Source organism: Hyalella azteca, unplaced genomic scaffold (genome assembly GCF_000764305.2).
Source record: "Hyalella azteca isolate HAZT.00-mixed unplaced genomic scaffold, Hazt_2.0.2 contig7882, whole genome shotgun sequence".
Taxonomy (NCBI): Eukaryota; Metazoa; Arthropoda; class Malacostraca; order Amphipoda; family Hyalellidae; genus Hyalella; species Hyalella azteca.
In genome coordinates, this window is record NW_025937992.1 from 516,112 (window position 1) to 539,085 (window position 22,974).

A 22,974-nucleotide genomic window follows, 5' to 3' on the forward strand; every position below is an offset into this window, starting at 1 on the left:
TTCTTTCAAGAGTTCAACGAGAGTGCGAAATTTTATTTTTACAGCGCGATGCGAATAAATTCAGACAGATTCAAAAGATTTTCGTATATTTTTCATGCATTTGCCATTCAACTGTCATTCAAGATTCTGCCATTTTTTATGAATTTTCAGTTCCTTTTCAATTATTTTTTCGCGTTTTCAATACATTCGCAGAGAAATTGTTGAACATGCTCTGAAAAACATTTCTATTCGTCTTAATATAACTAATTGGTATTGACGATGAATTATCACGAAATTATATTCATTCCTAACTATCATACCATACATTTTTCCCAATTTTTAATGTATCCTCTTTCCAGCACGTTAGATGCTAGGGTAATGAGTACAGGAGAGAATCATGAATCTATTTATTACTATTATTTATCTATCATGTATATTATCTATAATAGATACATGATTAAATATCATGTATCATGATATTCACCAAGTATCATGGCGATTATCATGTATAATTTAAATAGATACGTGATATTCGCCACAAAGCTGCCGTTCGAGGGTCCAGCGAGGGTGACACTCGATACGGTTGAGGGTCAATGTTTGCGCGTATATTTCTACCCTCGTTATCATGGATACCCTCGTCATATTTCTCTTGTCCCTCAGGAGCAGATTCCGCTTTTAATTATGAAATTTTGTGTCATGGTGACGTCTGAGCTATATTGATTAATTCAAATACAGGAAAATTAAATTAAATATCACTTTTATTATTATATTAACGATACCATTTTACATTCGTGCGCCAAAATTTATATTTCCCCACCATTTAAGATCGTAGATTCAATATTTTCCAATTTTAGTGTCCAAACCACTTTATTTAGGAATTCGCATGATGGCGGGAAATGGTATCATTTCCACCCTGGCCTTTAGGATATTAAATGGCTAATAAAGTCGGGGTCCTTTCAGTGTGAGTTCGAAATGACAAGCAATGTATAACTCATTTCTCACAATCATTTATATGATTTTGACATAATTCAAGCGTCATATGATGCGTTATGAAACGTTGAAAACTTCAGTTAAGAATTTTCAGCAGAAATCAACATTGTGAAAGTGCTTTATTAAATTTTCCTCATGGGATGAATTTTTGTTTAATTTTAACGAATTGAGTGATCATTTTCCTCATCTAAATACAATCGCATAACAAAATACAACAGAAAATGCCCAAATAAATGTTGCTTAGTATTCAGTTTCGAAAACTATAATAACCTCTCTGTAAAAGTTGAGGCATCACGTCACATTCAATAGATCACGAATGTCTTCTTAGTAAAACAAGTGAGCCTTGATAGACGAGTTACTACGAGTAACTCCGGTGACAGGCTTACATCAAAGGCCGCTCTGTTGGCCAAGTTATGCTGTCTGGTCGCATTGTCCGTATGCAGAACACTGACGTTTGTTTACATCAGGCATGATTATCTGCAGGGTCCGCTTTCATTGATTAAATTCAGTATTACTTAGAACGCCAAGTTTGTGCTCAGTTTTTAGAGTAAACTGACCCAATATGCATGTTTATAGAAGTTATTGCGTTTTATACGAGAGTAAATAATATGATAAGGCATATCAATTCGAATCAATTTAAATAGCAATACCTTAAAAGCATTACCTAATATCATTCGCGTCTATAATTCCAGAAGTAGTCAGTAACACCAAATTTCACGATTCGTTAATACTTCAAGGTATCGATAATCCGACCAATTTGACACACTTCATAAGGACATTTTTAGCGAAAATATTAAAAAAAGTTGAAAATATATAAGCTGCAAGCAACAAAATTTGCATCTTAATTTTGATCATCGACTAGAGAAAACCTCCTCACACAAATGCTGCACGACAGCATAGGAAAAAAATTATGTGACTAGGAAACCTGAAACACAAAAAGAATCACAACGTATTGGCAATATTCTCAAGAGAGATCAGCAACACCGGAATTTAGAGTCCACAAAGTTTGAGCGCACGTAACAGCTGCTCAGCAAGCAGCCGCAGGTCTGTTAATGGAGGGAGCACTGGGCGAAAAAAGCCTGAGAGGCTGCGCGAGTTATTGCATTTTATACGAAATTCCGGAATACAAAGGACGGAGTGTGGCTCCTAAGAGGTACAATTGTACCAACAATGATTTAGTCTTATATAAGCTTAGGTAAAATTAGGTCCTATAAGGACTCAGAGTTTGTAAACAATGTCTTGAGATGCCATCATGTTGCTAGAGTTAAGATGCAGTTTGATGTAAAATGTGAAAACCACCATCACGTTGACCGATTGTAAAAGAATTGGAAACATTAATTAAATAATACGATTTTCAATAACCCTAGACAAATCAGAATAACTTCTGCAAACTGAAATCCCACGAATGAATCCTAACTCCTCTATTTCTTTTTTTGCTAACGAAAAAATTGAATGAACGCAAAATTAAACCAGCGCTTCAGAATAATTGATCATCAATGATATAAAATAAAAAATTTCAAGCAGCAACTTCGTCCAGATTCGACATCACTTGTCGCTGTGAGTCGTGCTAACCTAGCGCTGTTAATCGTACTCACCTGACGCCCTGAATCGTATTCACTTCACGGTGCGAATCGTAGTCACCGCACACTGCGAATCGTATTCACTTCACGGTGCGAATCGTAGTCACCGCACACTGCGAATCGTATTCACTTCGCGGTGCGAATCGTAGTCACCGCACACTGCGAATCGTATTCACTTCGCGGTGCGAATCGTAGTCACCGCACACTGTGAATCGTAATCACTTCGCGGTGCAAATCGTAGTCACCACACACTGTGAATCGTAATCACTTCGCGGTGCAAATCGTAGTCACCACACACTGTGAATCGTATTCACTTCGCGGTGCAAATCGTAGTCACCGCACACTGTGAATCGTAATCACTTCACGGTGCAAATCGTAGTCACCGCACACTGTGAATCGTAATCACTTCACGGTGCAAATCGTAGTCACCGCACACTGTGAATCATATTCACCTCGCGCTGTAATCATACTCACCTGACACCCTGAATCGTGCTTCGCTGTCTCAATTTTCCAACTAATGGACGCTAAAAAACTCCTCAACAAATATGGCTCATTACGTTATAATATAATTGACAATAATATATTGTCATGAAAAATCATGAAAATAATTACTCCTCGTTGGCCTGTGACGTTGTCAGCCATCCGCAACAATCCTTGTCAATCTGGCACGACAATGGAATATGTGCATGCAGAGTAATTTTTTCCCACTATAGATCAACGCCTTTGTAAATGGATGCGATGAATGCTATATAATGCGACAGTTGTTTTCGTTCTTTTGATTAAAAATGACACAGATACTCTAATATTCTGGTAGAAATAGCATGGTTGTTAGTTTCTCTATTCAGTGATTTTTGGAAAACGATAGATTACACCATAAAATTCAATCTATTATTAATGTCAATTTCAAACTTTTCAAATATTCATCAAATGGTACAATTTTTTTTAAGACTTTTGTTACTTAATTGCGAAATTATTATAACATTGATTCATAATTGTTTATATTAGCATCAGTCATTGTTATTATTTAAATTTATCACAACCAACCATGAGTTTAAATTCAATGAATAGTTAAAAAATGCACTGAGTTAATTCCATACTATCAACTTAATTAGTGAGAATTTTTTCTTAAAATTCCCTGTATATAATTTTTTACAATAATTATTGAATTTTCATCAAATACTGGAATTGGCAAGTAAGTTTCATGCTGATGAAAGCTCTTAATTTAAGTAATGTAATCACCGAAAATTGGAACTCACTATGAAAAACTGCCCCACAGCAATAAAAGTCCGTTGCAAAAATGGCATCAGCTTTTTTTTGATGTGCTGTTTACGCTGAATTTAATATGAAGTGTTTTTCACCAACGCTAATAAAAACAAACCAACAAAAGTAGCTTATGAAAAAAATTATGTCATGAGCCTGTGTGCAACATCAAGCTTTCTGCTAACATTTCCGATATTGAATTCCATTTCTCAAATTTCTTAAAAATTTTTCACGTTGAGTTTGGCTCAAATAACTTTATTGTCAACTTAGCGAAATGCGACTGCATTCACAAGACGGAAGAAAATTGGTCGTATAATTTTTCATTTCACGCCTCATTTCGATTTCAATTTGACTTCAATTAAGAGGAGATATTTCTGAGGTTGACTGAAGCATTCTAAAAAGCGTGTTTTGAAGGGAAAACTAAGGAATCCATCGAACGAATATTTTCTCGACAGATTTTTTGTTGTCAAAATAAACACATGGATCGAATATTTTTTCACAAAATTTGTTGCCTGTATCGGCTTTCTCCAGTATTTTTAAAAAGTCTAAATTTCTTAAATTGTATTTCTTTAATATAATTAGAACGAATGAACATTTTATGTATTGTGCTTTATAATTTTACATGCTATGAAGGATAACAATTGAAATCTCACAATACTCCACAATTTTCGTCATCACTAATTCTTTGAAAACAATAATAGGCGTTCAGTACGGTTTTCATATATTAGAGATTTAATTAATTAAAACATGAATTTTTTGTCATTTCCTTATATGGTACCTTGACGACGATTTATAGTTCTAGTTAATTGATCTTTAAGTATCAAAAGCACGTAGCCTTCACTCCAGTTCGTATTTTGTCCTTAATAACGCACGTTGAGTCCGAGCTTAACTGGAGTTCGATACAGGAAGTTAGGAAGAGAAACTTGTGACCAGAAGTTCCTCTACAGGCATGTCTTGATCACTTGCGGGCTGCGACATCTTCTAGGCTACCACGAGTCTTCCTAATGGGAAACGTGAATGTTCCATGTTAACAGGAAGTAGTAACTGGTATATATTTGGTTTTTAATGCGATTGGCAGTAGATGATTGCCAACAACTTTTTAGTTCACAGCCGTATATCGCTTCAGTTTTAATTTGTAAAGTTTTATTTCCGTTTTAATGAGAGATTATTAACACACATCTGACAATGCAAAGAGCCCTAAGTATATAAATTAAACGCAATCAACTAAAGTTTCCGAAAAACGAGAAGGATTTTTAGAAACCTTATACTGTATGATTAACTCTGGTGGCCTCAACGGGTCTGGCGTCTAAAGCCCAAAAGAAAGTGAGGTAGAACAGGAAAAGCTTTAAGCTCAAACTATTGAATATCGTTTAATCAGATTTTTTATTGCATTGGCTGAATTTCATTCTGCCGATTGTGTTGTGATGTATTAGAAACTGCTTTTTATGGATGTCCAAACATTTTTTTGAGCTGAATTGTTTGGATTATTCGCCAGCCACCAGATCGATTGTGAGCGCCCATGCACGCATGAGTTCTCAGTTTCGTCGACGCATTGAATTTTATTGCTGGACTCGCATTCGAGGTAAGAAAAACGAACGCTATTCTCTCACGAATGTAATTATTGATGTTGAATGTCAATTATCCCTGAAAAATTACGACATCACAAAAAAGTAAATAAACACAAATATAAATTAACGAGTATCAAAATCTTCGTATGTCTAGCACGGCTTTTGAAAAAAAAAAACAATTAATTTGTGTACATGAAGTATAACCGAGTATATAATTCATGATATCCTGAAATTTTTAAGCTCAAGACTGATGCATGCTTTAAAAAGTTTATATTTTATGCAAGTTACTTTCACCGAAACCTATTTGGCCTCAATTTTTTGTAGTCCATGCAACATATGTTTAATATGAAAACTTTCAGCTCAAACTTTCGGCGTAAAAGGAAGAGGCTTCCCAAAATTTTAAAGCTTCCCCCCAGATACAAGCTCTCATCGGCATCATTCATGTAAGGGGACATGAAAATACTGTCTTTATCAAATCGTTACTAATAGTCCGTCCCCTCAGGAATCTATTTCATATACCATATATAGTACCAGAAAAGAATGCAGGTCAAATAAAATGCACGCACGTTCGCCTTTATCACCAAGTCTCTTTTTCCTATTTCTGGGATCAAGTAATCCAAAGCATTAAATGTTAAAGTGCGTTTTTAGTTACAAATCTGTAAATTCTCATACACATATCAAGTTACGAAAATTTCATCTTCGGTAAAAGCTTGAAGCAATTTCATTTGTAAAAATTCCTTTTGTAGCGATCTCCATTTTTAGCGCATTTTCTCATTTATGGAAAAAATGCACTATTGTGCTCGCCATGTCCGTCTGTCCGTCCGTCCGTGACCTCAAGTTTTCGTCGACGAGAAAATGCGCTCTCTGTCACTCACTGCAGTGCGTACTGAGTTGTATTTTTTGCAGTTTTGCTGGTACCTGTAACTATTTTACTGAGCTAACTTCGCTTTTAAGAATTTTATTTTTACTCATTTCCTACCTTAATCATAAAAATGAAAACAATTTTTATGAACCTGTTTCATATTGTAGAATATAAATATAATTTGATATTTTCAAACAAAACAGAAGCCTAAGTATATTTTGATGAACGATGAGAATAGGTAGGGTTCGCCGGCAACGAAACTGGGTACTGGCAGTAAATTTCAGTAGAAATTGAAGAAATTATTCATACTTTTGTAATCAAAATATTCTTTGAAAACTTAATTCAAATTTTGAATTGGAAACGATGGTGAGCGAAAAAGTAAAACTGAAAATTTCAGATCATTAATGAGGTTATCTAATGATCTTCCTTACATGAATGTTGCATATTTCATTTTGTTTTGTTATTTTCTGAGCCTGTACTAAAATTTATTCCTAATTCTGCAATGACCAAAATTTGAATGCTGAATCTGCCGTGGCCGCAATGGCGCTTTTGCTTCTTTATAAATGGGCCAGGAAATTTTACGGAATATTCCATTTAAATAACACAAATACCAAAATCTATATTAAACTGCATTTAAGTTGGGTTTAAATGTTATCTGCATTTCAGCAATCGAGCTTTTATTTTCTAATTTAATTTATCTAACGACATTACCATAACAGCTAGTCTCTCCCGGATCTCATTGCAGTGTCCATTGAATATCTCACTAGGGGTCCCCTTGCAAGTATCTACTCCAAGAGTGAACAATCACAGCCCCAACGTCAACAATCCCGAGATCTTTCTAAAGAGAGTTTTCCATTTACCCCTTGAGGGCCTCTCAACGCAAACTCCCAGTCTCGGCTCCATACGAAAGAATCGTTGTGCCCTCTAAAGTAGTCGCATTTTGGGCTCGACGTAAAAGGGTCTCGAAATGGGAAGATATCTCATGGCGGAGTCGAAAAAACGTCACACGAGCGGCCTGAAATGTTTGCGTGGCAGCAAACGATGACGCAACTTTCAGGCCATGGCTGCAGCAACTGTAGTTGCAGGCATCATACAGAATAGGTTTTTTAATGTACTATGAGAACTTAGTGCAACATGAATGACAGGGTATTGGATTATAATATCGTAAAAGCTAACATATAATAATTATTATTCATCCTCGCGTCAATTAAAAACACAAATGTTAGGCCTTTTCCTCGTATACAGGATACAAAGGAATATTATTAAACAGCCTTAATCGTCGTCTTGGAATTGATTAATTGAATGGAGTGTATTAAATTTTGATAATAATTTTTTGCTCAAAGCAGTAAATGTCATGCCAATTATCAGATTGGTTTTACTTTCAACTTCATTTCTGTATTTCCTTCTTCATATTCTCTTCTCATCAGACTTTGCTGCATCGAAATATTGGTTTGTATACTTCACGCAGAATGCACGTGTTTTACAAGCTTATCATAAGATATTTGTTAATGCACTGTTTTTTTACATTGAAATGCAGTCATGTTTCGTGTGATTACTTTAAATATAATTTCAAGACTTGTAGAAAATTTTCCCGCTAATTGTGAATCAACAGCCGGCTTGAATTTAGTTTTTATGTAGCATCATTGTGTTTAAAGTTTTATAAACCCTAAATTCCAGTCATCACATTTTTCTTAACTCAATAATTTTCACATTGTTTCAAAATACTGAGAATTTTTGTACTCGGCTCATGCAACATTGTTTTCAACCATCCGTTTTTACGTTTCATTCGAAATACTAAGCAAACTTTGCTCTGGACTCCTCACAATATTGTGTTCGACAATTGATGGATACTCGTTCCTCAAAAACAAGTCCACAATTTTGTTTCTTCTAGACTTCATTCCATATCACAATCTTTACTTTAAATTATGCCCCTCAGTTTGGAAATGCTGAGTACCATTCGACGTTGTCTCCGAGCAATATTGTGTTCAACCTTTCCTGTGCATTCCTTCCTCAAAAACATGTCCACATCTTTGCATGTCAGCGACTCTGTCAGACATCTCAGACGTTGCTTCAAATTATGCCCTTTGGCAAACGTATTAAATTCCGGACTCGAGATACATACGATTGTATTGAACTAAAAATACAAACAACAAATATCTATCAAATATCACACTACAAATATAAACAAATATCACGAGTGACAAGAACTCCACGATTTTCATGGCTGACGAGGGCGTAAATCAGTGTCGTGAAAACTCTACATAACCAGTACAAGCTTTGCCATAGGCGCCATCATGGGTGATGGCTTCGTTGAATTCAGGACGAAGCCATACCGCGTCTGCGGGGAACTGGAACAAATATAACTCAGTAGTCACTGCAGTGAGTGACAGAGAGCGCATTTTCTCGTCGACGAGAACTTAAGGTCACGGACGGACGGACAGACGGACGGACAGACAGATAGACAGACGGACATGGCGAGCACAATAGTGCATTTTTTCCATAAATGAGAAAATGCGCTAAAAATGTGTTCCCAGAAGAATGGGGTAACAATATTAATTTTAACGTGATGGGGAAACATGTAGGAGGGTGGGCAATACCCTTCTTTTGGTGTAAACTATTTATTGTGAATTTCGAAACACCCGTTTGATCAGACACAATATAATAATGACGCGGTAATTTTTTTGGCATCATCTTCACAAGTTTAAGAATGCCTCCACGTTTTTCACTTATTATGAATAGCATATTTCAGTCGAATTATTTCTTTCAAATCTAAGCCACATATATTCTGAGGATAACACCAAAATGTCTTTAGAAGTAAAAACACTTTTTTGCCATCATATAAAGAAAATACGGCGTCTTCGGTTCCGCTTCTTCGAGGTTTGCCGACGGAGGAGATAATGGAAGGGCCATTGACCACGCAGTATCGAGACATCGGAAAGCCTATAAGAAATATTTTATCGTTGACCTCCTAAAGTAGGACAAGGCTGCCAAAGTACCAAATAATATTATAATATATATATTTAGAATCATTGTTGGAGGAAAGAATAAAAGAGGAAAAAAATGGCAAAATTACCTTTGAGAAAGTAAATCTTGAGTAATTCCGATTTTGGAATCAGCTTGCAGTTGAAATCGTACATCATTCGCTTACAAACTGAGATGACCCAACGTTGGTCTTATAAACTATCGTGCATTTAATAAAATCTTTGCTTAATGGGGTTTAAGATTTTTTGTAAATAAATTATAAAACAATTGTACATGAATATTACCTAATTTAGTATTAAGACTAAATTTAGATTTAGTCTTAAGAAAGAATTCACTGAAGTTGAAAAAAATTTCAATTTTTCAGCACTGTCAAGAACCTTATTATTATCAACATTTCGTAATTCTTTTGTTCTCTTTGTCAATATTTTGCAAAAATTCTTTAAAAATTGCAATAATTCCTTCTTGGATCACTGTTCAGTTCTATACATTTAATATCTTACGGTGTCCATAATTCTGAAAGTTTTTTTTTCTGAAAAAATCACGACCCGACATTCGATTCTTTGAGGAAGCTGCTGGAAAAGAAACCTCGCAGGCTCGCACTAATCGATGCTGTAAAGTGATGTCGACACGTCACTCCAACGTATTTTGAGGAAGTTTGGACTATTTATTATCTCAGGAATAAGATTTCTAGGAATGAACATGAATAAGAAATATATAAAGAATATGAAATCTTCTAATTATCGTTTATGAATTTCAGGGAATCTTTCAATCACCCTTTCATGTTTTTTTGCCAGATTATTTTATTTTTATTGTCAAAAGTAACATAGAACATAATAAAAATGCATTGATTCCACACACTTATCAGAGTCTCTCATACCTCACAAAGTTATAGAATACTAATGATCCGAAAAATATATACGAGAGACCACATATCCAACTTTGGTGAGGCATAATCAACTTTTTCAAAAACTCACTGAACTTGATCATAATCATCTCCTCGTTCCTCTTTAAAGTTTACCGTCCACATAACTTCATTACAACTCACTTCTTACTATCATTATTATACCATTATATTTCCATTAAATTTCCATTCATGTCAACCATTATATTTCCAGTCTAAGTGTTATCTCGTTCGTTTCCCCATTCACAGACGATCAGAGCCAGAATCCGCTACGCCATTGCATGCTGGACAAGATTGATCGTTTTAACCCGCCAGTGATAAGAAGCCTCATTCTGGCAAACATGAAATTAGAGCGCAGCCTTAATGAGACAAGTTGACGAGAACGATGTCACTCCTTAACCAGGCTTTTGCAACATTAATTTTAGGCTACAACTTGCCTTGCCAAATCAGACTGAGATTTGTTGTTAGTTAGAAACAAACCACATCTCGTTAATTGCAGACAACAGATTGCTAATGGCAGTCTCGGGACTGCCACCAGCAGAACACAGTTTGTTACCCGCAGGACAGCCCAGTGACTTAATAAACTTACTGTTAATTTTATTTATTTATTTCTTCCGTTATGATGACATTCTTCAATTGGAAGCGCAAGCCTCGAAGAAATTTTTCGTCATATTCGGCACATACATATTGGAAAGTTGTCACAACCTTCCGATACTTTTTGATCACAAAAAATTAGAAATTGCTGATATTTTTAGAAATAATGTCAATTTATATCGCTGTGCTGATCGGTGAGTAGTTTGAAGAATTGTTACAGCGATTTAATTTAGAGTTAATGACGACAAAGGTTCTCTATTCAAATATTTGTCCTTTTGTACAACGTAAGTCGATGAGAATTTGAAATATTTTACTAATAGCTTTAAAATAAATTTTCAGAACCGAACACATGAAATGGCGGTGATATACTACATTAAATTAAAAGAGGGTCAAAATTAGTCCAATAAACGGAGCTGGTACTAAAAATTACAATTTAAAACAAAAAATGAAAATTATTTGAAAAGAATTTACGTGGTTTTTAGAGCCTACTTAATAGTGCCTTTAGAGGGCTAATCTTTGTCTAATATTAAGGGAAAAGTCTTTTATTTTAATTTCAAGAAACCGTATCAAACACATAACGATCTTTCGTAGAAATTGTAAAATTTCATTTGATGGGTAATGAATGTTTTTATCACATCAGTAAAAGTGTTGAAACTGTCAGTCAAATTGGTCAATTAAATGCTGTTCTCGCGATGGATTTCCGTATGTTATGTCATGGGAGAAACATTTCAACTGTATGAAAAGGTTTAAAAAACGAAAGTTGTTATTATAAGGTCATATAAACTAATAACCTATCATTATGTAATTCAACATCAGTTATACATGCCATGGATATCGATCAGACGGGCTTATAAACTAATTTCTAAATGAATGAATTTCCACATGGCAACAAGCTTTAGTTCAATACTGTATACAAAATTTAATAACATTTTCTGGTGAATTCTTGAAAATTTATCATACATAAATGGAACCCTTAAAATATTCCCGAACACACCATTCTGAGTCACAAATAAAATATTTTTTTCATTAACACATTTAACGCTCCATATATCATAGTCATTCATGGGAATCTTATAATTAGCATGTTTAATGCTCCGTAAAGCTCGCAATAACTGCAATATAATATTAGGAATTATTTGCTACTCTTCAAATTGTCATACAACTTTTTGACCTTTTACAGGGGGTGTAATTAATACAGAGGGAACATATAAGTAATTAATATAACCTATTTTACATATCTACAATCTCTCTACAAATGAGAGACGCTTAGTAATTTACGTCGAAGAACTTAATTAATATTTTAAATACTCCGCTCATGAAAAATGGCATCTTCGTTGTGCGATTACTCTGAATTAATCAAATAATCTTCGCTAATAATTACATAAATAACGATATGATAACTTGAAGAATAAGATAATGATTCATATGATTACCACAATAAAATAATGATCACAAGCCCGTATCAGGAGGCGGTTGCAACACAGCTGTCATGGACAGACGAATTGAGAACGCCGTTGTTTTTATCACAATGATTGATAATAAGAAGGTAAATGACCATTGATTCTGATAACTGATTGACACTCACGCTCATAGGCAAAGCATATAGTTATCAGTTATGGCCAATATCGATCATCAAGCTGTATTATAAGAATTGAGGGCAATATTCTCGTTATTGACAACAGAGGAGAAGAGGCAAGCGTTGCCATGAGAGACCGTGGCACTAAAGTTATATATAAACCATTTGGGATTATTGTCTGTAATTGGCATTTTTATGAACCAATGAGGATTTTTGCTTAGATTTGGCCATGAACTAATGCCCTGATGCAGCAGGTCGGTGATGACCCGCGAAGCATCGCTCAAGTGAGTTACTGTGAAACGATCATGAATTACCCGACGATTATTACGAGGCTAATTAATGAAATGAGTTGATATGTACCACTGCAAAATTTCTAATCGATTAGTGCATAAAATACCTTCTAAGTATACAATCTTTATCTTCAGTTACAATATTTCTTCGTCAGTCTTCCGTGATATTAAAGTGCCACCACGATAATTTCTTTTGATACGCAAGCTTCAACCTCTGCACTGAGTTCCTAGAGACAATATACAGGAGGAGCAGAGTAAAACCGCATACGTGTTAAATGAATCCATCCAATTAAAGAGCAGAATCAATCTTTTTGTTCAAAGACTCTCAACGTTAAGATCAAAATACCACTTTCAAAATAATTTTTAGCATCTTTATATCACTGAATTTATTAGCTAAAAGTATTACTGAATAGCACGAAAGTAGTGATTAAAATCATTCCCAAGCTTATTTTTTTCTCCATCCAACAGTTCATTCGAGCAGTGTAAGGACTATTTCTAACAAAATAGCGGGTTTTCCATAATGTTGTGTCAAGACCGAAGGTTACCTCGAAGGTGGTAGTGTGCGCGACGGGTTACTTAGTTTCCTATCTATTCACATGCGTGTCCCGTATTTTATTTTCAACCTATTATTCGTCTGTGCTCTAAATAATCTGTGTAATTGAATAAATGCTTATGGGAATAAGTCTTCATTAATACTCCGACGAAAACTCTTTTTAAACTTGGTGAAGAACTCGATCAAGTTATTACAAACAGCCTTTCAGCGCGTCGCCGGCCTCGCGTGCTCGACGCGGACAGACCGCAACCTGACAAGCCAATTAGAGGCAGCGTTGCGCTCCGCATTTCAGCGAAACCTCGACACTCCGAGCCTCAAAATACGGACCGGCTTAGAAGTTGAACGCTGGGGATAAACTCATGACATGGCGATAAACCCGGTAGATAATTCGCCGATGAAATTGCCGATAAAGAGAGTAAAATGGAAACAGCGCCCATCGTGGCTCAGACGAAACGACGATGATTTAATGAAATTTATAACTGTTGTATACTAAACGATGTTTTTTTACAAACGTACGATTTTGGCATGACGATGATGGCCTACGTTTGGCCGGTCGTTTTCATATACCGATTTAAATTGAATATTCTGAGGCCTGGTATAATATACGGATTTACAGCACCGTAAGATCGCTCTGCTCTTCCAACTGCAATGCCTTCACTGCGTTGACTTTAGATCTTGGATGCCTCACATTTCTGAAGCCACGCATGGATCAAGGCATTCAATTCAAAAGACCGACGCAAAAGTCTAAGATACCGCCACGTTGTGTGACTCGAAGCCAACATAAGCAAGCCATGAATATATTCCATGTCTGGTCTTTAGATATTGAGTTTGTATTGAGAATGCCGCTTTGCTTTAGTTCCTATTGAGAAAGTCAAATCATATCTTGAGTAAATAGTTTTTCCTTCTGCCACTCAATCAGTGAAATTGAAAAAGTAAGGTTGTATTCGATTACGGTTCAGTGTTGGTTTGTGCATCTATGTTACTGGCGCGATGAGCTTTGTGAAGACTGATAATTGAATTACATAACATTTAATTTAATTTTGATTTAATTTTCTAAGTTTTTACATTTAAATTTGACAATTCAATAAAACAATCTATATCATTTTATCTATAAATATTTGAAAACAACATCATGGTTCGTGAAGTCGTGAGCTCGATTGATAAATAAACTTTTTAGTTGATGATCTTTATTAATCTTTTATTTAAATGTTCATTTATAACTTTTATGTTCTTCGTCAAGTCCTATAAAATATTTATAATTGTTATAAATGAATATATATATATATATATATATATATGGCGTTTTTTTGGTGTCCGGTAATGTAGTTCATTTATTTTCGTGTCCGGTTTTTACACATAAATAAGTACTAGCGTCAATTACCGGACTCGATTTTTGTCCGGTTTTGTACCCGATGTCCGGTAATGTTACCAATTGTAATTAATTTTGTCCGGTAATTGTACGAACCATGTTAATATTAATATATATATTTAATATATATATATATATATTCATATTAGTATTTTTATAACATTCGAAAATAGTTTCAATTTCATGGCCCATCGTATGATGCCTATGCGTTCCCTAAAGGCATCAACAAAAACTTTCCATTTGAAAAAACTCTTCTCCAAACGTGTTTTTCAAATGGAATCTAACTTGCCCGGAAATGAAACCATTCATCAGCTAAGGGCGTGTGGGCACTACGAATGTATTGCAGTTCATATCTGCGCGAAAGATGCATGAAAATATTCCATATTTTAAATGCGAATGACTCGTGACTTTTAGCTCTGCAATATATTTATCTCTGATGAATGCCATGGAATGTCTTCAGTGAATATTGAGTGATAGGTTATAGGTAAATGCGTGGTCACGTTCTGTGCAAGGGGCGAGAACTATTACTCTATTCATTTTTTCGGCAAAAATTTCATGCTAGTCATCTATGAAAAAGAATCCGTCTTGAATTGTGGACGTTGCATTATGAGAAAATATACAAAGTCATTTCTTCGCATGTTTCGTCACTAATAAACTCAGGTCAAGTGATAAGATATCATAATTTTCCTAACTTTGACACTAATCCTTGAGGAAATCAACGCATAAATCTGAGAAATGAATTTGGTACACAAAACTTTGGAATTTGTCTTGCAATTCTGTGTCATAAATAATAAGATATTTCTGCAGAAATTATTGAATAATATAAAAAGTTGCAGTTCACTAGGAAAAGTAAATAAATATACTATACCTTCTCCAAATATTCATAAATGCTTAAACAATTCCCAACTGCATACCAGCTTATTTATTGGCAATAAATACCTCGGTTTCCAATTAGTTCTTAGTTTTTTAACTTAGCCTGGCCAAATCCGATTCATTAGGCCCAATTTCATCCTCATGGACCCCAATAATCTGAAGTCTCGGGACAGAGGAAGCCTTTTATCCGTTGAAATATCAACACCATATATTATCAAGTCCAATCGGTATACCAATTCTAATTTACCTTCCAGCGAATAATAATTTCATGTTCCTAGCAGCCTCAGTTCATAATTGGCTTGACTACACCGGCGTCTTTACAGAACAGACCGGGGCATTGTTGCACCTTAGCAGCGATAACAAAAGAAAGAATACTCGGCTCAGACGCGGATCAGGGCTAAGTTTTTAGGAACTCGCCGGATGTGTTTTATGAGGTTGATTAGGCGGGATGATATTTTGATTTAAGCTTTGCGTATTTTCTGTTCGAAATTTGGGCAATTAATTAAGACAAGATTCTAACTAAAGTAAATTCATTCAACTTCGGTTATTCTCAAAAATCCGGTTATTTCGAAGGCGTAAATATCATTACGATTAACAATTTTTCAGTAAAAATTCGAACAATGAAGCATGGTGAAATCCAATCAAGAACCAATCCAATCAAAATTAATTGATTTTTATGTGACATAGTTGAGGTGGAACGGTTTTTAAGAAAGTCTTCAGTAATCGTGAGTGAAGTTATCAACCTTTATAATATATTTTTGAGACTTATATCCGACGGTTTCCTCTGAAATTATTAGCGAATAAAATCGAAAATTCCACCAACCGGCGGGAATTTACTCCATCCCCTGAGGATAAAAATCACGGTCGGAATTTAGATTAGCAGGCAAACTAGCATTTGGCGTGCCGGCATAACCGGCGTGCCTGTGAATTATATCTTTACTGATGCTTCAATTAGAAGCAAAATGGAAATAGAGAGACGAATGCTTACGTTGCTGGCTCAAATTAGGCTTGCATGATGCAATTCTTATGTCTCACATGAGGGAAAATCCTGAACCAAATGTGAGTCTAGATGAAAAATTTAGGTAGCCTTTTTGCGGCGAACGAGTGTTAATACGTCGTGGGATTTCAGTTTTATTGGATTATGTCTATTTCAGAAATTTTTAAGCATGCAGATGGGAATATGAAATGAAAATGCTCGAATGTTCGCTTATGGAGGACGATACTTTTCTTACTATTTAAAAGACAGCGGTAATATTATTTGATTACATTATTGCAAAATGAAGCGTTATTTTAGAATCCATTTTTAGACTTCGTTTTTAGAACCTTTAGATTTCGTAAACTCTATAAGGTTTAATCTAAAAATTTCCCTAAAATTTGTTTGAACGATTAACGCAACAAAAGAAAACTCAAATTAACTGTTAACATATAGAACGATTACAGCGCTTGCAGTTATCAAGGACGAACTGGCTGCGCTATGATTAATTGTGAAGCGATTTTTGCAGCACTTATCAGGATATTTGTTACACTTTGTCAGATTTCTATTCACACAGAAAGTATTGATGATTTAATTTCATATCATAATGAATATTCATAAAATACATGTATGCCTTCTGACTTAACGATCAATTGAAAGTGTGTCGTTGGGGGGCATTTTCCATGGAAAATTACTCACTGTTTCAATGTAGAATCTCGAACACTGGAGACCGAGTTCAAAAGATACGAAACCGCAAGCAGTATTTAAGCCAATATTACTCTTTGTGGTTTCTCTCAACGACGTATTGCTGCTACAAATATTTTAGAAAGCCATTTACAAATCCGACTTCTGATATAGAGAATGGGTGTGGAATTATTATTCCATGCAAAAATTGCGCTTCTTAATCATCCAATTTATAAATTTAGACACATAACGGAATTTCTAACCGGGACCAAAATATAAAATACTTACAGAGTCTCTCAATGTATCAAATAATTTGTACTTAGACTTAGATTTATGTATCATAAATTTTTCGTTTTCTTTCCGAATCAAACGTTTTTTCATCAGAATGAGCAGCACGTGCATTCAATGTGCAATATTTTCAGCCGCTTCACCGAAAAGTCGAGCTGCCGGGCTGAAGTTAAATCGAGTTAGCAAAAATGATGGTCACTTAGGGGGAATGGAGCGATCGATCAGTAATTGTTTTATGGGATGTAAATCCACCCTCTCGTACGGGGGATGTTAATGGAGATTTTCAATGTAAGAGATGATTTTTTCTCTGTGTATTTTTGTAGGGAATTTGTGAAAAGACGCCCATCTGTCACGGTAAAAACACTCTCCTAACAATCGGTTTCAGGGGAACAGGGACAAGTTAAAATATATAATACAACAATAACACATTTAAATTATAAATAAAGTACGAAGAATTGCCCAATATTCACCATATTTTGGGCTAATCTTCGGGTAAAATACGTGCTGAAATGTATTTAGATGAATAATAAGATGCTACCACATTGACCAAAGGCTCATTAGACAAAAAACTAAAATTTTCCTGAATTTTCAGAACAGATCATTAGCGTGCTAATGGCACCACATTAAATGTAACTAATTATCTTCTAATGAAAATCCCTTGAATGGACGAAAAACAACAGGCAAAATTCAAAAAGAATACAATTTAATGTGAAGAGACTTGAATGCTAATAAATAAATGATATTTTTGTTACGTCTATTTAAGCTTCTAGAGGTGAGTTTCTCCAAATTTACATTTTTTCAAATAAATTAAATCTTGATGCATTAATATTTTTCTTTAGAAAAATGGACGGGATATTTTTAAAAAACAGAATGAAATGTAGAATGCAGATAATAACGCTGTCAGTAAACGAAAAAGTATTTACTTATATCAAGGGGGGAATGCTAATACAATTTATGGACGAATAATGTTGAGTTTTGAATCGCAAATGCATGGTTTTGGTTCAGAGAACAGGTGACCGTGATGCTCCCGCACCTATGCAGTTCAATATCAGATCCTTAACCTCATCACATGCCTCCCGATTCAATCAATTTAAACCTTCAGATCAATTATTTGTGTTTTCCTGAATAAATTCATTCATTCTCAGCCGTGATTATCCAGCTCTCAAAAGTGGACACATTCATCCATTTTTAGTGAAGCAGAAAATGTTCTACCAAGCAAAACGGTCTTCACCGACAGCACGCACCAATTTAAGCTTGAATGATGATGATTTGAATTTGAAGGCTTCGAGTGCTAATGCACTGCCCAGCCTGATTAAGCTTGAATGTGTCCTCATCTTAAGAGGCCTTTCAACACTCGGTTTCCTTGCCCTCTAATAAATCAGTCACAAGCGAAGGATAAAAGTTTTCAAGTAACACTCGGCCGAAGCCACCTCCTGTAATCATTACTGCTTAAACTGGAACACAATTATTGCAACATTTACTCAATACATTGTAAGGTACTGTGCAAATAGTTAGTCAAATAGTTCCTGGAAGTATTTGTTTTTTCAAGTGTAAATAGAAGAGCTCCAATGATGATTTAAACGGAGCACAAAAAATTGGAACTTGTTTAATCACTGCTTCTAAAATTTGATGGCACATAACCTCTTAGCTCTGATATGATTTTACTCGTGATTTTAAAAATATTTCATAATATTAAATTGTTAATTTTTTATCTATCTTACGTTAATGCGGGATTGTTTTCGTAATTATTTATTAATATATTAGGTACAATATGTGACCTATGAACGAGGGTCTAGCAGGGCGAGGCACGACATACCTGAGGGAGGGCCTGTCGTCTTATCCTGCGATGCTGCCAACGTGTTTGGTTTCCTCACTCAATCCTTTCTCAAACGCTACCCAAACATGAGGTAATTAAACATTCACATATGCACTCGATATTGTCGTGGGCGCTTAAAAGATGTTCGACCATCAATGTGGATTCTAGAAACGCGTGTGTCGGTGCTGCTAAAAACGCGTTAGCAGCTGTACCGTCCGAGCACAGAACGTCACATCCACACTCAACAGCAGCTCGACGAGCACTGAATGGGGCAAGCTGCCAAAGTAAGGGAAGAATGGATAGTCGAGGGACAGCCTCCGATGAGGGATTTGATGAGACTCCACAGAAAATGAGTTTCAATGGTAACCGCGTTATTCTTTATAGCCGGCAAATTTTTCTGTCCATAATTTTAACGCTTATGAGAGAAATTCCAATCAACTTTACTAGCAGGATCAAGTACTGCAACTCAGACTTTTTGCCGCTTTAGACATCTAATTTTCAGAAACATTTTAAATAAGAAACGAAGTTCAAATCAATCGGCAAATGTTTGCAAAGTCAAAATTAAGTATATTCAGTCTTATGCTGAGTAATTCATATGAATGACACCTCAGAGATATAAATTTTTTCTTCATGAGAATTTAGCCTCTTTTAATTTAAGGAGTAGTCAGCACTATCAGCGTTCTTGCCTCTCATCTTATGAAGTGTCATTAGTGATAAATAGTTAGACGATTCCTATACATTTTTTTCTAAACAAAGTAATGAATAATATTGCCTCAACTTATTAATTACCAATCAATTTTATGTAATTCTGAATTCACTTTTGACCTGTTTTATATCTTTGTAGTTTCCTGATGTCTCGGTTCGTAGATCTGCCTTATTTATCTCAGTTTATTTATATTCCGGTCGAATGTAACGTCTAGCAGATGAAAATCATAAGCGGATTATTATGGTCTACACTCTGGTTGCCCGGCCACCGATAATGCTGCCAAGATTTATTGCTGATTAAGAACATTTTCCAGGTAAGATCAATTGCATTCAACAAATAGATATTGAATTTAATGATAGAGGGACACGCATTCAACAAACTGATATTGAATTTATTGATAAAGAGACATGCATTCAACAAACTGATATTGAATTTAATGATAGAGGGACACGCATTCAACAAACTGATACTGAATTTAATGATAGAGGAACACGCATTCAACAAACAGACATTGAATTTAATGATAAAGGGACACGCATTCAACAAACAGACCTTGAATTTAATGATGAAGGGACACGCATTCAACAAACAGCTATTGAATTTAATGATGAAGGGACACGCATTCAACAAAGTGATATTGAATTTAATGATAAAGGGACACGCATTCAATAAACAGACCTTGAATTTAATGATGAAGGGACACGCATTCAACAAATAGATATTGAATTTAATGATAAAGAGACATGCATTCAACAAACTGATATTGAATTTATTGACAAAGAGACATGCGTTCAACAAACTGATATTGAATTTATTGATTAAGAGACATGCATTCAACAAACTGATGTTGAATTTATTGATAAGGGGACATGTATTCAACCAACTGATATTGATTTGAATGTTGAAGGGGCGTTGAAGCTGCACTGGAGATCTGTTGATCTATAAATCAAATGCACATGCATGACACTCGTGGTCTCCATCCATCTCTTTAGGTCTTTGATGTTCCGGGTCTCTTTGATCATTAAATATGGACCGATGTGAAGTGAAGTTGAGTTGTTATTGCTAAACGGAAAACTTATTCGTTGTAAGGACAGTCTTTTCCCTGGACCTTTTGATATACCAAAACCGATTAGTTTGTCTTCTATTTTTGATAATTTTGCTCAAAACAAACTGAATTGTAAGCTTACTCGCCGCTTTTCTTATCGAAAAATTTTAACTTTGCCAAACATGACAATTATTAATGCTGTAATTTCAACTATTTCCGAAAATTACTGAAATATTTCAACTCGTATCTCTTATACCTTTTCTCTACTTTAAGTTTCATTTTAAATGCATAAACAAGTTTGCTAAAAATGCAAATTGACATTTTTCACACCTAATACTCATACCTACGGTACACAACTCCTTTCATTGTCTGCTCAGAGTTTTTAATTGACAATATTTGCATACTAAATGATATACTGGACACCACAAGTATAATTCTCCTACCGTCCGCTTATTTGACATTTTTTTTTTCGCGATGCGCAAATACCTAAACGAAAAATCGGGAAGCATCATGGAAAACCGAGACAATGAATGGGGACAATGAACACGTACTAACTTCTGAGCTAGCTAATCATGGACAATTTGAGGTATTTTGTGAACAAAGTTTACTTGTGAAAATATTTCATAGAGTGCTTGTTCATCATAGGAATTTACAAGATTGGTCTCTATGAAGCTTTTTACTTCCTCTCAAATTATGTGATTGATCAGCTGAAACCATTATGCATTTCGTGGGCCAAGCACAAAAACTAAGCGTTAACTCTACACCAAGAGTTCTTCGGTGAACGCACTAGGTTTATTTGCTTGATTTTTCGGTGCTATATACTATGAAGGACAGGAGCAATATATTGCCGATCAGATCTTTTTAGATCGTATCAATATAGATCAGGTCTAGATCCATTCATTTGTTTGACCCATCTATCTAGATCAGATGTCAATCTTTTGCGGCTTGAATGGTTTTGTAATGGATCGACGTCCGAAACATCGTAAATATCTGTTTGCTTGAATAATGGTTAAACTGTCATTTTACTCTCTATTTTTAAACTAATTATTCGTACTTTTGATGACGTTTTTGTAAAAATAGACACTTCTCTTAAATTTAAATGAATTTATTTTTGAAAAATAATCATAATACGCATCATAATTACTCTTCAATGATGAACAATTTATACCCAATACCCATTGAATAATAGTTGTGACTCAGCACCCAGCTGTTATAGCGCTGTACTCTGTGCCATTAAACTCATACATCAAACAGTGTAACTTCACTCATTCAAAACACCGTCAATGTATGTAGCGCTTCGCGCTAGGTATTTCGCAAACAAATTTAGATGTCCAGTGTGTCACGAACAATATACATGAAAGGTTACGTGAAAGACAATAGAGCAAAACAATCTAACAATTTAATATCATTATGCAAATAATCAGGATTTCATTTTTATTGGCATCTAGAAAAGACGTAACGAAATCTTAACGTGTAAGTAAACTACCAAAAGTAGTTTATTTACGCGTTGAGTTAAATACCAAGGACTCATTTTATATCAAAACTTGCTGCTTTATATCAAAACTGCTCGCCATTTGGCCATAAGGCGGGCAAGCACAGTTTTAAAATAAGAAATTTTTCATGTATCGAAGTTACTTGGTAGTACCATACTTTGAAGACGGAAAATTAAGCAAACTATTGTAGAATTATCAATTAAATCATTGGAAACCTATACGACAATATAATTGCAATGCTGCATCGATTCTAACGACCTGCGCTTCGAAACTGAATGCCTCCAGAATGATAGGAGCACTGATTGAATTACAGGGTGACACAAAAAAAACAGAGCTCATAAAAAGTTGAATAATTTCCACAATACTCAAGTAATCCTGTTATTTGTTTCAGATTCATTAAGAAGACGGATTGATCTAAGAGTCTACCACGTGTGAGCTTCGAGATGCCTTGGACTACAGAGCAAAAGACATTTGCAGTTGAGACATATTTTCGGCTACTTTGAGCGGCTGTAGAACAAAGAGTTTTTGTGGTATAGAATTGAGATTTTGCAGATGTTGGCTACATAGGTTGTACATAATTCCATAGAATTTT

General features: G+C 35.0%; 1 protein-coding gene across 1 annotated transcript in view; it reads right to left on the reverse strand.

Moving 5' to 3' along the window:
- Positions 1-19,385, reverse strand: part of LOC108681383 (WSCD family member AAEL009094) — a 66,465-nt gene extending 47,080 nt beyond the window's left edge. Inside the window, exon 1 of the mRNA XM_018170402.2 lies at positions 19,139-19,385. The gene's annotated coding sequence lies outside the window, so the exon portion shown is untranslated. The remainder of the gene's footprint in view (positions 1-19,138) is intronic.
- Positions 19,386-22,974: the final 3,589 nt, after the last annotated feature.